Below are 13,263 nucleotides of genomic sequence, written 5' to 3'. Positions count from 1 at the left end.
TCTCTCTCTCTCTCTCTCTCTCTCTCTCTCTCTCTCTCTCTCTCTCTCTCTCTCTCCTTCTCCCTCTCTCTCTCCTTCTCCCTCTCCCTCTCCCTCTTCTGATCATCATGTGAGCTGCTTCCCTCCACCACACTCTTCCACATATTGTAAAGCTCTCCTCAAGCCCCGAGGAATGGAGTCGGCTGCCTATGGACTGAGATTTCTGAAACTATGAGCCCCCACAAAAACCTTTTCCTCCTGTACAATTGTTCTGGTCAGGTCTTTTAGTAACAGCAGCAAAAAAGCTGACTAAAACAAGCAATGAGTACTTTGGGTTGGGAAACCTGATCTGACTTACATCAAGATGACATGCTTAAGGTATTAGGGAAGGAGAAAGAACCATCATCTCTTAAAGAAAAAAGTAAGAAAAGTCAAAGTTATCCCCCTGCCTATTCTTAAAATTATAAGATTTTCTATTTATATTTTGACTATTTATAGTTAGTCTTTAACAATAAAATAATCCTCAATGTACAACATATGCATTGAGGCTAGGATTTCATGTGAAATTCTATGCTTTTGGCCTTTAAGATAAAAATCCCTATTATTTTAGCATCCTTTAACCATTTATAATTTTTTGTTTCTTCTGTTTTCCTAATTGATGTCTTTGAGGATTTAAATATTTTCCTGATTATTTATTTTCCAATTTTATTTGTAGGAGGAGATAGAAAACTTTTGAAAACTTCATTAGAACCATATATTTATAAGAGATTAAATTTATACCATATTTGGCAGCTTGAGATTTTTATTATATTGCATCCAAGATTTCATAACTCATTACATGTCTATGTGCATATTTTCTTATTGCAATGTATTTTCTATTTATTTAAAGGTTCAGTTTATTAAATCAAGGATTAAAATGTGGTGGTGTCTTCTATTTACAGTGTGTACTTATGCTACCAACACCACACATTATATGAGTTGCCTTCGATATTTTTCTACTTGTTGGACTTTCTGTTCTGATTTTTAATTTCTTGAGGAATGATTCTTATGAGAATAACTTGTGTATAAAATGGAATTTTAATAAATGATGTTTTAATTACTCTATATGTCATGTTATTTCTCAGATTTTCATGCCTTTTTATACATCAATTATGAAATAGTCTCAAACTTAAAATTTTCCAGTATTTATATTAGTTTATTTGTTGCTCTCAAGTTGACTGCTTGACTATTTGTTGCCTTTTTGCAATCTTTTTTCATCTGCAATATGAAAGAAAAATTATTTATTTTTGTCATTTTTTACTTGGTACATTAAAATTATACATAATAGTGGATTTATTATGCCATATTCATACATGCACACAATTTGATCAGTCTCATTCCCAACTACCTTCCCTTTCCTTCTCCTTTAGCCTCCCCTGATACATTTGTTCTACTCTACTGATCTCTCTTCTACTTGTTATTGTTATTATTAGTAGGGAATTATAACAATATACGTAAGCAGGATTCATTGTGGTATGTTCATTCATTAACATAGCATAACCTGGTAGATTTTATTCCCCAGTACATTCCCCATGCTCTCCCCTCTCCCTCCCTCTAAATCCCCTTCTACTCTATTGTATTTTCTATTTTCCTCTTCTTTTTAAAAATTCCTCTTTTTTTCTTTCTCTATCTAGTTTTCACATGAAAAAAAATTGATCCTTGATTTTCTGAGTCTGGGTTATTTCATTTAGCATATTGTTCTCCAATTCTACTTATTTTACCAGAAAATGATAAGATTTAATTCTTCTATATGGCTGGCTAATCCTCCATTGTGAATATATACCACATTTTCATAATTCGTTCATCCCTTGATGAGCACCTAAGCTACTTTTCATAACTTTGCTATTGTTAATTGCACAGCTATAAACATTTTTATGCATGTATCACTATGATATACTGATTTTAGTTCTTTTGGATAAATACCAAGAAGTATGTGTTAGTCAGATTTTTATCACTGTGACCAAAAAGACCTGACAAGAACAACATAGAGGATGAAAAGCTTATTTTGCCTCACAATATGAGAGGTTCATTCCAGGATCAGCTGACTCTATAGCTCAGGTCCCAAGATGAGGCAGAACATTGTGACAGAAGGATATGGTAGACAGCTGCTCAGTTCACAAGAGACAGGAAGAAGAGAGAAAGAACTCCACCCTCCAGAGACAAAACATAAGCCCCAAAGTCATTCCCTGTGTTCTACTCCTCCAGTCACATCCTACCTGCCTATAGTCATCACCCAGTATGGTGGTCCTTTCAAATTATTAATCCATCAAATGGATTATTCCATTGATTATGTTACAACTCTCAATGTAATCATATCACCTCTGAACATGTCTGAATTGTTTCACACATGAGCTTTTGGGGGACACTTCATATCCAAATTATGACAATAGACTAGCTGGGTCATATGATGATTCCAGTCCGAGTCTTCTGAGGAATCCCCACACTGCTTTTCAAAGTGGTGGTACTAATTTATAATCCCTCCAAAAGTGTAAAAGTTTTCCTCTTTTTCCATATCCTCTCTAGCATTTGTTGTTATTTGCATTCTTGATGACTGCCATTCTAACTGAAGTGAGATAAAATCTTAGTGTAGTTTTGATTTGTGTTTCTCTGTTGCTAAGGATGTTGAACATTTTTTCATAATTTTGTTAGCCATATGTATTTCTTCTTCTGAGAAATATCTGTTTTTATCATTTGCCCATTTATCAATTGGGTTATTTATTTTGGGGGTGTTAAGTTTTTTCTAGTTCTTTGTACATTCTGGGCATTAATCCCCTGTCAGAAAAAGTAGTTAGCAAAGATTTTCTCCCATTCTGTGAACTCTCTATTTATGCTCTTAATTGTTTTCTTTGATGAACAAAAAGTTTTTTAATTTGATGCCATCCCAATTGCTGATTCTTCATTTTATTTTTTGAGCTTCAGAATTCTTATTAAGGAAGTCATTGTCTGTCCCAATATATTGGATTATTGATCCTATGTTTTCTTCTAGCAAAGTTGCCGGTCTAGTCACTAGGCCTTTGACCCTCTTGAAGTTGATATTTGTGTATGTGGAGTGTGATAAATAAGAATCTAGTTTCATTCTCCTATATATGGATATTGAGTTTTCTTAACAGTATTTATTTTAAAAAGACACCTTTTCTACAACTTGTGTTTTTAGCACCTTTGACAAGGGTGAGATTACTATGTATCTGTGTGGGTTTGTCTGTTCTATTCCACTGGCCCTCATATTTGTTTTTATGCCAATACTAGGCTCTTTTTGTCACTGTTGTTCTGTAGTATCATTTGAGATCAGGTGTTACGATGCCATCACTCCTATTATTCAGAATTGCTTTGAAGAATATCATTGATATTTTGATGGAGATCACTTTGAATCTGTAGGTTGCTTTTGGTAATATGGCTATTTTTTTTGTATCGTGTAGATGGACACGATAACTTTACTTTTAATTAATTTATTTTTATTTGGTGCTGAGTCTCAAACCCAGGGCTTCACACATGCGAGGCAAGCACTCTGCCACTAAGCCACAACCCCAGCCCAATATGGCTATTTTTGACAGTTTTAGTTTTGCCTAGCCAAGAACACAGGAGATCTTTCAGTCTTCCAAAGTGTTTTTCAGTCTCAAGAAAGGAAAATTTAAATAACTTTATGCACCCATAGAGACACTTCCAATTAATTTTATTAGAAAGTGTTACTTGGTTTTCACAGTTTTTTGTATGTAACAGTTTTAACAGCTTTATTAAGAAATAATCCACATACCATACAATTCACCCATTTAAAGAATACATTTTAGTAGTTTCTGAAATGTGTTTTTAATTCTTAATTAATTCTTTGTATAGGTCTCCCCATTAAACATGGTAATTTCATTGCATGGAGGATTTGCAGCCAACTTGTTGAAGCTGAAGAAGCTATAACCTAGGGTTTGTAGATGTACTACACATCAGCAGGGGGAACAATTCCCTCACCACACAGTGCTAACAGGATGTACAGATACCTGGGACTGTGTCAAAGGCTCATGGGAAAGTCTGTAGAGAGGACTCAAGACAGCCTTGACCTGGAGGAAAGCCATGGGTCTAAAAACAGAGTGAGTGACAATATGCACAACGAAACTGGGTCTATAGTCTTCTATAGTGACTAACCCACTCCCCCAAGTGCCAGTAGCCAAGATAACACATATTAGAGGATTCTTTTCTGGAAAAACTGAATAATCCAGAAACAAAGCCTTCCCTCAAATGGCATTTAGTGGTTTCCCAATACAAATCTGGCAAGCCCACACAACTCACAGAGCTTCACTTGAGATTTTTGGTATTTTACCTTTCAATCTGAACAGAATCAAATATCACCAGCATTTAAAGAAAGTTCTAGTATGAAAGAGAGAGACCAAAATAGGCACACACAGAACTTGAGAGAAAATGGAAGAGATAATGTACCATGAGGAATGAAAGAATTTCAGGATGAATAAAACATTACATAAGAAAGAAGCATGATCCCATGAGATGACTTCATGCATAGTGAATAGCTGCAACAATTATTAACTATATCATTGTAATGCAAAGGTAGACTAGTAAGATGATATAATTATACTGGTAAGAAAAGGAAGGGTGAAGAAAAATTTAAAAAGGTAAATCATCTATCCCAAAAGTAAATCAATATATAAGATCTAAAATTGATAAATCTGTAATAGCAAATAAAAGTACAGACATGAACAAGATAGTGTCGTTTCAGTAAATGATACACTACTGTGGTGGCCCATAAGATCACTCAGTGATGTAGCAGCTGTCATAAGGTCATAATGAAATGCATTGCTTACATGTTTGTGGTGAAGCTGCTGTAAACAAACCTACTATGATGCCAGCTGTATAAAAGAATAGCACATACAACCACGTACAGTATGTGATACTTGATAAAGGTTATAAATGGCTACCTTACCAGTTTATGCTTTTACTATACCATACTTTTATCATTATTTTAGTTATTATTCAAATTATGAAAACAACTGTTTACTATAAGACAGTATGCCAGAATATGCTGGTAGCAGTCTCATTTAAAATAAAACATAAAAAGGGCTGGGGTTGTGGCTCAGTGGTTAAGTACCTCTGAGTTCAACCCCTGGTACGTGCTGCCCCTCCCCCGCCAAAAAATAAGATCTGCTTCACTGAAGGCAACAGAACTAGAAAAAATTTGAGAAGGATCTATATCAAATATAGAGGAAATCTAATGGTCTGGATCGAAGAACAAACACAGAAGCATTTCCCTCTGAGCACTTGACAATCAGGTCCAAAGTAAAAACTCTGTGATGTCAAAAGTAAAGGTCAAATCTGACTATGATGCTAAATTTCCTGCCAATTCTGGGTGGTTTAAGTGATTCAAAAATGAGCAATGTGAAAGTGAGCAGTGTGTCTGCAAGTGCTAATATGGAGGCAGCTGAAGAATTTTTGGAAACACTAGATAAGCTGATAGTAGAGGAAAATTACTTGACAGAGTAAATCTTCCAATATGGAAGAAATCCTATATTCTGAAAATAGATATTGGAAAGGACTTTCATCAACAAGGCCAGATCAATGCTGAGTTTCAAGGCTTTTAAGAATGGGATAATAGTCTCCTTTGAGGACACATTGCAGGCTACAAATTGAAATCCTTTCTGATGTAGCACAGTTACATCCCCATGGCTATAAAGCATCTCAGTAGACACACTCTGCCTGTATGCTACAGGAGCAAAAAGAAGTCAGAAATGACCCAGCTCCTCTTCCAACATGCCCTCCTGAATTGTTATGCTAGCAAAATGGAGAAGTACTGCTTTGAGAATAAGGTAACTTTCATGAGTTTGTTTATTGTTGAAAATGCACCCCCACATACCCTCCTGTTTTTGGTGATCTTCCTTTCAATAACAACCTGCTTTTTCTCCCTCAAAATATCACTTCTTTGATCCAACCATTGGATCAAGAGTTATAACAGCTTTTAAGTCCTACTGCCTGAGGAAGTTCTTCTCCCAGACCAGTGCTGCAGCTGAGGAAGACACTGATGCAATTCTGGAAGGATTACAACATCTATGACCGCATCAAGAGTTTGCTTGGGCTGGGATATCCAATAAGGACTGTGAGTCTGAAAGTAGACACTAGAGATTCATCCATGACTTAAGAAGATTTGCCAAGGATGAGAAGGTTGCAAATATCACTAAGGCTTTGTTGAGAGGGTGAGCAGCTTTAACCAAGTGTGGATGAGGATGACACTGTGGAGCTCCTAGAATTGGTCAGTAAGGAACTGAGTAACAAGGAATTGTTGAAACTAGAATAAGAACACATAGCTGAAGAAGAGGTGAGAGAGAAAGAAAAAAAATGCAGGGCAAGAAAAAAAAAAGAGAATTTCCGAGAAACTCTATTGTGAATGCTTTAACAGAAACTTTACCAGACCTCAACAAGCTCCTTAATAAGTTCGAAAGTATTGACCCCCAAGCCAAAAGGTTTTCATTACTATAGAGGAAGGTTCACGGTGTATTATCTGCTTCCAAGCAAACCTGTGATATAAAAAAGAAACAAACCACTGTGGACATATTTCTAAAGAGTTACACCTCCTTAAAAGAGACCCAGGCAGGTCCTTTAGAAGGGATTCCAAAAGAAGACACTGTTATCACATGACACCAACTCTGTGCATGTTATGACCTCTGAAGACCTTCCCAAAGAACCTTCCAAATGAAGACAATGATATTAGTGATCCTAGTCCTGTGAAAGCCCAGGTTCATGTGTGTGTTTGTGTCTTAGTTTTTAATAAAAAAGTTTAAAAGGTAGAACTCAAAATTTTTAAATGGATAAAAGTTTATAGAATAAGCATATGAAGAAATAAAAATACTTTTGTATGATTAAACAATTGTTTGTGGTTTCAGCTAAGTACTATTACCAAAGAATCAAAGTTAAAAAAAATAGGAAGCTAAAGTTAGAGTAAACTAAGTTTAATTTATTCTAGAAGAAAGAACATTTTTTAATATATTTAATATAACCTAAGGGTACAATGTATATAAATTCTATTGTAGTACACAATAATGTCTTAGCCTTCACTCACCAATCACTGTCTCAGCCGGAGCCACCTCAAGTCCTTCAAGTCTTATTAGGTAAATGCCCAATCCAAGTGTAGCATTTTTATATTGTATTTTTACTGCATCTTTTCTATGTTTAGATGTGTTTAGACACACAAACACCATTGTATTGCAATTGCCTACAGAATTCAATACAGTAACATGCTGTACAGTTTTATAGCCTCAGATCAATAGTTATACATATAGCCTCTACCTTATAGCCATACATAGGTGTGCAACAGGCGATTTCTTCTAGGTTTATAAATACATTCTGTGATGTTCTTGCAACAATGAAATAGTCTAACAATGCATTTCTCAGAATGTATCCCCTTCATTCAGCGATGCCTATGTGTATATTATTTTTAAATGCAGAGAAAATTATAAAAATTAAGAGTCCAACCAATTTAAGTGATTGCTTCCAGAAAGTGAGATTTTATTTGGATGGAGACGAAATGGGGCAGAAGAAAACTGGTAAAGGACTACTGTTTTTCATTTTAAAACTTTCACTGTTAACTTGAATTTTTAATTATCCATGTGCATTACTTTGATAAAGAAAAAATTAAATGAAAAAATCTAGGTATAGTATTATAGTTGGCACTGCTTGGTTTATTTTTTGAATTACAGTTTCAAAGGAAGAGAGCAAGCACTTTGGGGCTGATGGCTATATAAATTAGCCAATCACTTAGTTTTTTTTTTTTAAGTAAACTAGTTACATCCTTAGATGATCCCCCAGTAGAGAAAAGGAATGGGAAGAATGGGAACATAGTAACTTATTGAGAAAATAAACTTTGAAATTTAAAAATGAAACCAGGCAACAATTTCTACTATGAGAAGAATATAAAGACCATCAAGGGGTGGTAATAACAATTATTTTCTCAGACATCTGTGCCTGGATTGCCTAGAGACTGTGAGGAGAGCCAGGTGAGTGAGGAGGCTCACACGTCTGACTCCCTGTCCATCCACCCCTGCCTCCTCAGCCCTTCCACTTTCCTGGCCTTCCCTCCTTCTTACCTTCTTCCTTCCCCACATTTTCTCCTCTCCTTTCCCCTGTCTCCTGCTGCAACTTTTATCAGTACTAAGTGTAACATGACCTAAGGGTTTCTTTATTTAGCTATACCTCAGTGAATAAATAGACCGCGGTGAATGAAATGGTAAAAAGAATTTTTAAAATTCACAAAGACCAAAAGAAATATGTATACTTTTTCTTGCATGAGAACCTTTGTTGATGTCAGTATGAGTGTCAGTGATACCAAAGGAAAAGTGATTTTAAAGGAAAAATAATGGTCAGGCATATTTTCTTGCAGGCTGTGGCTGGTGAAGACATGGAGTAAGGGCTTTACTAGATAGACACGTAGACTCTTTCAGCTTGCTGCTCTAGGCACAATTGCCAACAGATTTGGACTCCATCACTGGCAGTAGAATGTTTCCCAGCTAACAATTTGTCGGGTGGGGAAAAAAAAAAAATTCAATCCTTAACCTTGACTTTGTAGAACTGTTTTGAGCACTATTATGTCATCTAATTGATGAATTGTCCTTGATCTACCTTTCAGAGAACAGAATTTCCCAATAGTTTTAAATGTTAACACTTAATTACACACTGCCATTCTCTGTGTGTGTGTGTGGTGTGTGTGTGTGTTGCTGGGGATCAGACCCAGGGCCTGTGCATGCAAGGCAAGCACTCTACCAACTGAGCTCTATTCCAGCCCCACACTGCTGTTCTTGAGAAACATCTCTGGCCCATTTTAATCCGGAAGTTTTAGGCTTTTGAATGGACAGACATGTGCTTTTCTTTGCATTTGAAAAAAATCAAATGATTTTTATACTAGAATGAGAATGACTATAAAAATATTTTAATATTTAAAACATGTCTTCTAGGATTTAAAATCTCTCTCTCTCGTCCACCCCACTCTTCACCCAGGATATACGGATTCCATAGAATTTCAATCCTTCCTTCCCTCTGCTCTCCATATTTGGGTTCAGCACAGTGTCCGTCTTGTTGCTCCTGGTACTTAGAGCTCCCTGTACTGAGAGTGTACTCACTTTTAGTGGCAAGTCAGCTTGTAACTGGTTGGACAACCAGGCCTTTGCCTTGTTCCTTGTAGACCCCATGTACCTGATTTCATAGTAGATAGCTAGAGGGAAAAAAAAAAGAGAAAACTATGACAACTCTGGTAATGAAGGAGGTGGTTGTTGCTAAGCAACGGAGAGGAAAGCAGGATGACTTGTGCTGGGGTCTTGGCAGTGTGCTAGGAATAAAGAAGACCTTCCAATCACTCCTTGTCCTCAGGAGACCTTTTCCACAGGCAGGTGCAGGGTGGCCCCTGAGTACGGAGATACAGCACTAGTATCTGGCTCCTCTCCCAGGCCCCAATTTTCAGCTTACCACCACTCTTTTTCTGATGTCTTACTCTGATAATGGGGTTCCTTTGCCTCAGTAAGCACCTCATCCTTTAATACATTCTCCTTCCTCTCCCGACACATTTTTATTTCTAAGAGCCCACTTCTCAATGGTCCCAGCTGGAGATCTTGCTTCATTCTTAAGATCCTGCTTAGAGTTCCCAACTGTAACTCCAACCTTGGACAGGTGTGTCAGTATTGGCAACTATTTCCTTACAGCTGTCATCTTCCCTGGCTTTACTGTCATTGGGTCCTAAGTATTAGGACTTCCTATATTCTCCCTGATTTCTGACTCAAAGGGACTATTTTCTGGATCTTTCTGGGTCCCAACCCAGATTTTGCTCTGCCTGACTTAGAGACTAATGCCAGGCCATAGCCTTCACCCTCCTTCTACCTATCTTCCTATATCACAAATTCCAGCATCCATGACTTTTCAATAAATCCTGAAGTGTGACACCACTATCTATTATTCCTTGGTGTGATGTCCTTATTTTTATCCTTTGTTTGACCATGGAGGCCCTTCCAGTGCTTGTGGAATAGCCTAGAGCACCGTCCAGACTATATGTGAATTATCAGGGGGATTCTAATTTACAAATGGGCTTTGTTCCCCCAGAAAAGTCTATTATAAGACAATAATTGAGCCTACAGGACCATACTTTTTGGAGATGACCTTATACATTGTATAACCAAAAGAAATATGTATACTTTTTACTTGCATGAGAACCTTTGTTTATGTCGGTATGAGTGTCAGTGATACCAAAGGATAGAAGATTTTTTACCTGATTTTAAAGGAAATATTATTTATTTATTTATTTATTGGTACCAGAATTAAAGATCTGATGTCAGCCTGTAACACAGAGCATAAATGGGTGGGTTCTTTGTCTCCCAAATTTAAAGAATGAAATCCACTGACACAAGGGTAAGTGCAAAGTAACTATATTTATTAGAGTAATAGAATTAAAGCAGAGTTCCCAAAGGGGAGGGGTCCCAGCCAAGGGTTGCCAGTGGTTGTCTGTTGTCTAGGGGTTTTTATGGGCTTCATCTGTCCCTAGGTGATTGGTGGGACAACATGTAAATATAAGATTCATAAAGGGAGCCAATCAACTCTATTTTGTCTTCTTTAGCAAATCTAGAGAAAATTGACATTTAAGCCTTCATTAGCACAATGTTGGGGGTAAGGGTCTGTTGGTGCAAGAGGAAGTAACTTTTACTATTGGTTGTATCTGGGGGCTGTTAAGGGACTGTCAGAAGTTTGATATCCCAATCCTCTCTTCCTTTTTTTCTTCTCCAAGACCCTTTTCCTGGCTGCCTATGGGTGGTCTATCTCTATCTCAAATCTGCATTAAGCCCATTTGAATCAAAATGCATCAGATGTACCATTTACCATCCTCTCATTTTATTTCAATTGGCTCTGTGGGAAAATAAAATTTGGGTTTTAACTAGTACTCCCAGAATCAAGCTTCAGCCGTTGAAAAGGAAACTTCATTAGTTTCTAACAAAGATAGGTGGAATCAGTAAGGCACTGTTGGATGTAAAGACTTAACTATGACTGGGTTGGAATGGAAGGGTTAGTGGTAAACTGACCTCTGTTATTGGTACCAGAAGCTGAGTGGTGGGGGAACCCAACTAGTGGGGAAAGGCAGATGGCGAAGACACTTCTCAGGTTGAGAAGCCTCATACCTGAGCTGCCAATATGACTGGCAGAGTGACAGGGGGCTGAAGATTTAGCTCAGTGGTACTTTCCTAGCATGTGTGAAATCCTTGGTTCAATCCCCAGCCCTATCAATAAATAAATTAATAAAATAAAACCCTACCTAAAAAAAATGCTATATAGAGAGAAAGCAAACTAACCTGACTTAGGTAGATCACAGAAAGATTTGCTATATCAAATTTGGGACAAGACAACCCTTGGACAGAATAAAGATCATGAAGAAGAGATATAAGGAATGATAGAACCTGTGGGGACTTCTGCTCAGAACCCTCTTTGGGGGAAGTGTTTTCTGCTCCCCACCTGTACAGAGCCATGCCACCGCAGCCTGGAGCCACCAGGGTAATTCAGTGACTTCACCTACACCAAGTAGATTGAACTAATAATGGACCTTTCATAGGTATTTTATTCCAGGTTTGGAAGAACTGAGACAATTTCAACATACCCAGCGGCAAACTACAAAACTCCAGGGAACATGTGCCATCCTGTTAGGCCATGGGGCCATGCAACAGAGAGAACTGGCTTGAGACAGAAAGGAATCAACATATTGGTCCATCCGTTTATTCAGTGACAGGGGAAAGAAACTGGAGAGGGAAGGAACTAAAGTTTATTAAACACTTATTATGTGCTCATCAGAACCTTATACCAAAGGTGCTCAGGAAACCAGACTATGGTTCAAGAAGGGGAGATGTGGTCAGTGGGCAGCCATTTGGTTGTGATGATTAATTTGGTAAAATGTGGAATCAGAGACTAAGGGGCTACTTTGGTATTTTGGGGTATCCATACAGGACTTCCAGTCCTACCTGTAAAGAGGGTTACCCTTGCTGAGTACACTTAGATCTAAGAGAACCTCCATAAACATCTTCTGAGAATTAGTAACTTCTTGTTTATTATACCCACCTAGGAAATTAACCATCTAGTCTGAATATCCACCATGTTCTGAATGGAAAACCCAGGGCAGTGTTTAGAAGAACAGAACATCCTGAGACAGAATCCCCAACAATTGGTAGGATGAGTTAAGTACTTTTGTACAACATTATGCACAATTGGGTGGTTGAATGTTTAAAGACCCATGGTTAAACCCCAAGGTTTAATTGATGTATTCCATCTTACAAAAATGCGATCTTCTATTATCTGCAAAGAAACACTATCACCCACATTATTCACAGTAACACATTTTACTGAGAAGACCACAGAACAATAATATAATCAGGGATGAATACTGTCATAGCCCACAAAAATAAAGCCAAACTGTAATTAACAAATTCGGTGACTTAAGTATGATATTTCTAAGCTGTTTGATTTAAGGGTACAGAAAAAATGCAATCATTTTTACTTCTCTAAAGTGATAGTTCCTTACTTGCAAGAATTGCTGTGTAAGTAGAAGTCCACAGTACTCTTGACTAAAGTGGCAAAATAATCCAAGAGAAAAAAAATTAACTCTGTGTATTAGTGTTCTCCAGAGAAACAGAGCCAATAGGAATTGGAGAGGAAAAAGCTTATTATGAAGGATTGGCTCACATAATTATGGAGACTGAGGGGCCCCATTATTGCATCAGTAAACTGAAGGACCAGGAAGCTGGTGGTGCAGATACAGTCCAATCCCAAAGGCCTGAAAACCAGGGGGAACAATAGAGTAAGTCCCAGTCTAAGCCTAAGGGTCCAAGAACCAGGAGCACTAATGATCAAGGGAGGAGAAGATGGGCATCCCAGCTCAAGCAGAGAGCATGTTCCCCTTCCTCCATTTTCTTTGCTCTATTCAGGTCTTCAGTGGATGATGGATGATACTCTCCCAAACCGGTCAAAGCAATCGTCTTTACTCAGTGAACAGATTCAATGCTAATCTGTTCTGGAAACACACCCATGTAACACTCAAATATAATATTTTACCACCTACCCAGGCATCACTTAGCCCTGTCAAATAAAATTAACCATCACATTATAGTCATGTTTCTAATTTCAACCAAAACAATGAGATATATTCCTCCAAATTCCTTATCCCCACTCTAGCTTATCTGCTTCTAGTGAGAAATACAAAGAGAAGAAATTTGAGCTTTACTTGCCCTAGGGCTGTACTTG

This window comes from Marmota marmota, unplaced genomic scaffold, assembly GCF_001458135.2.
Source record: "Marmota marmota marmota unplaced genomic scaffold, marMar, whole genome shotgun sequence".
Classification (NCBI taxonomy): Eukaryota; Metazoa; Chordata; class Mammalia; order Rodentia; family Sciuridae; genus Marmota; species Marmota marmota.
Note: the sequence above shows the minus strand (reverse complement) of the source record.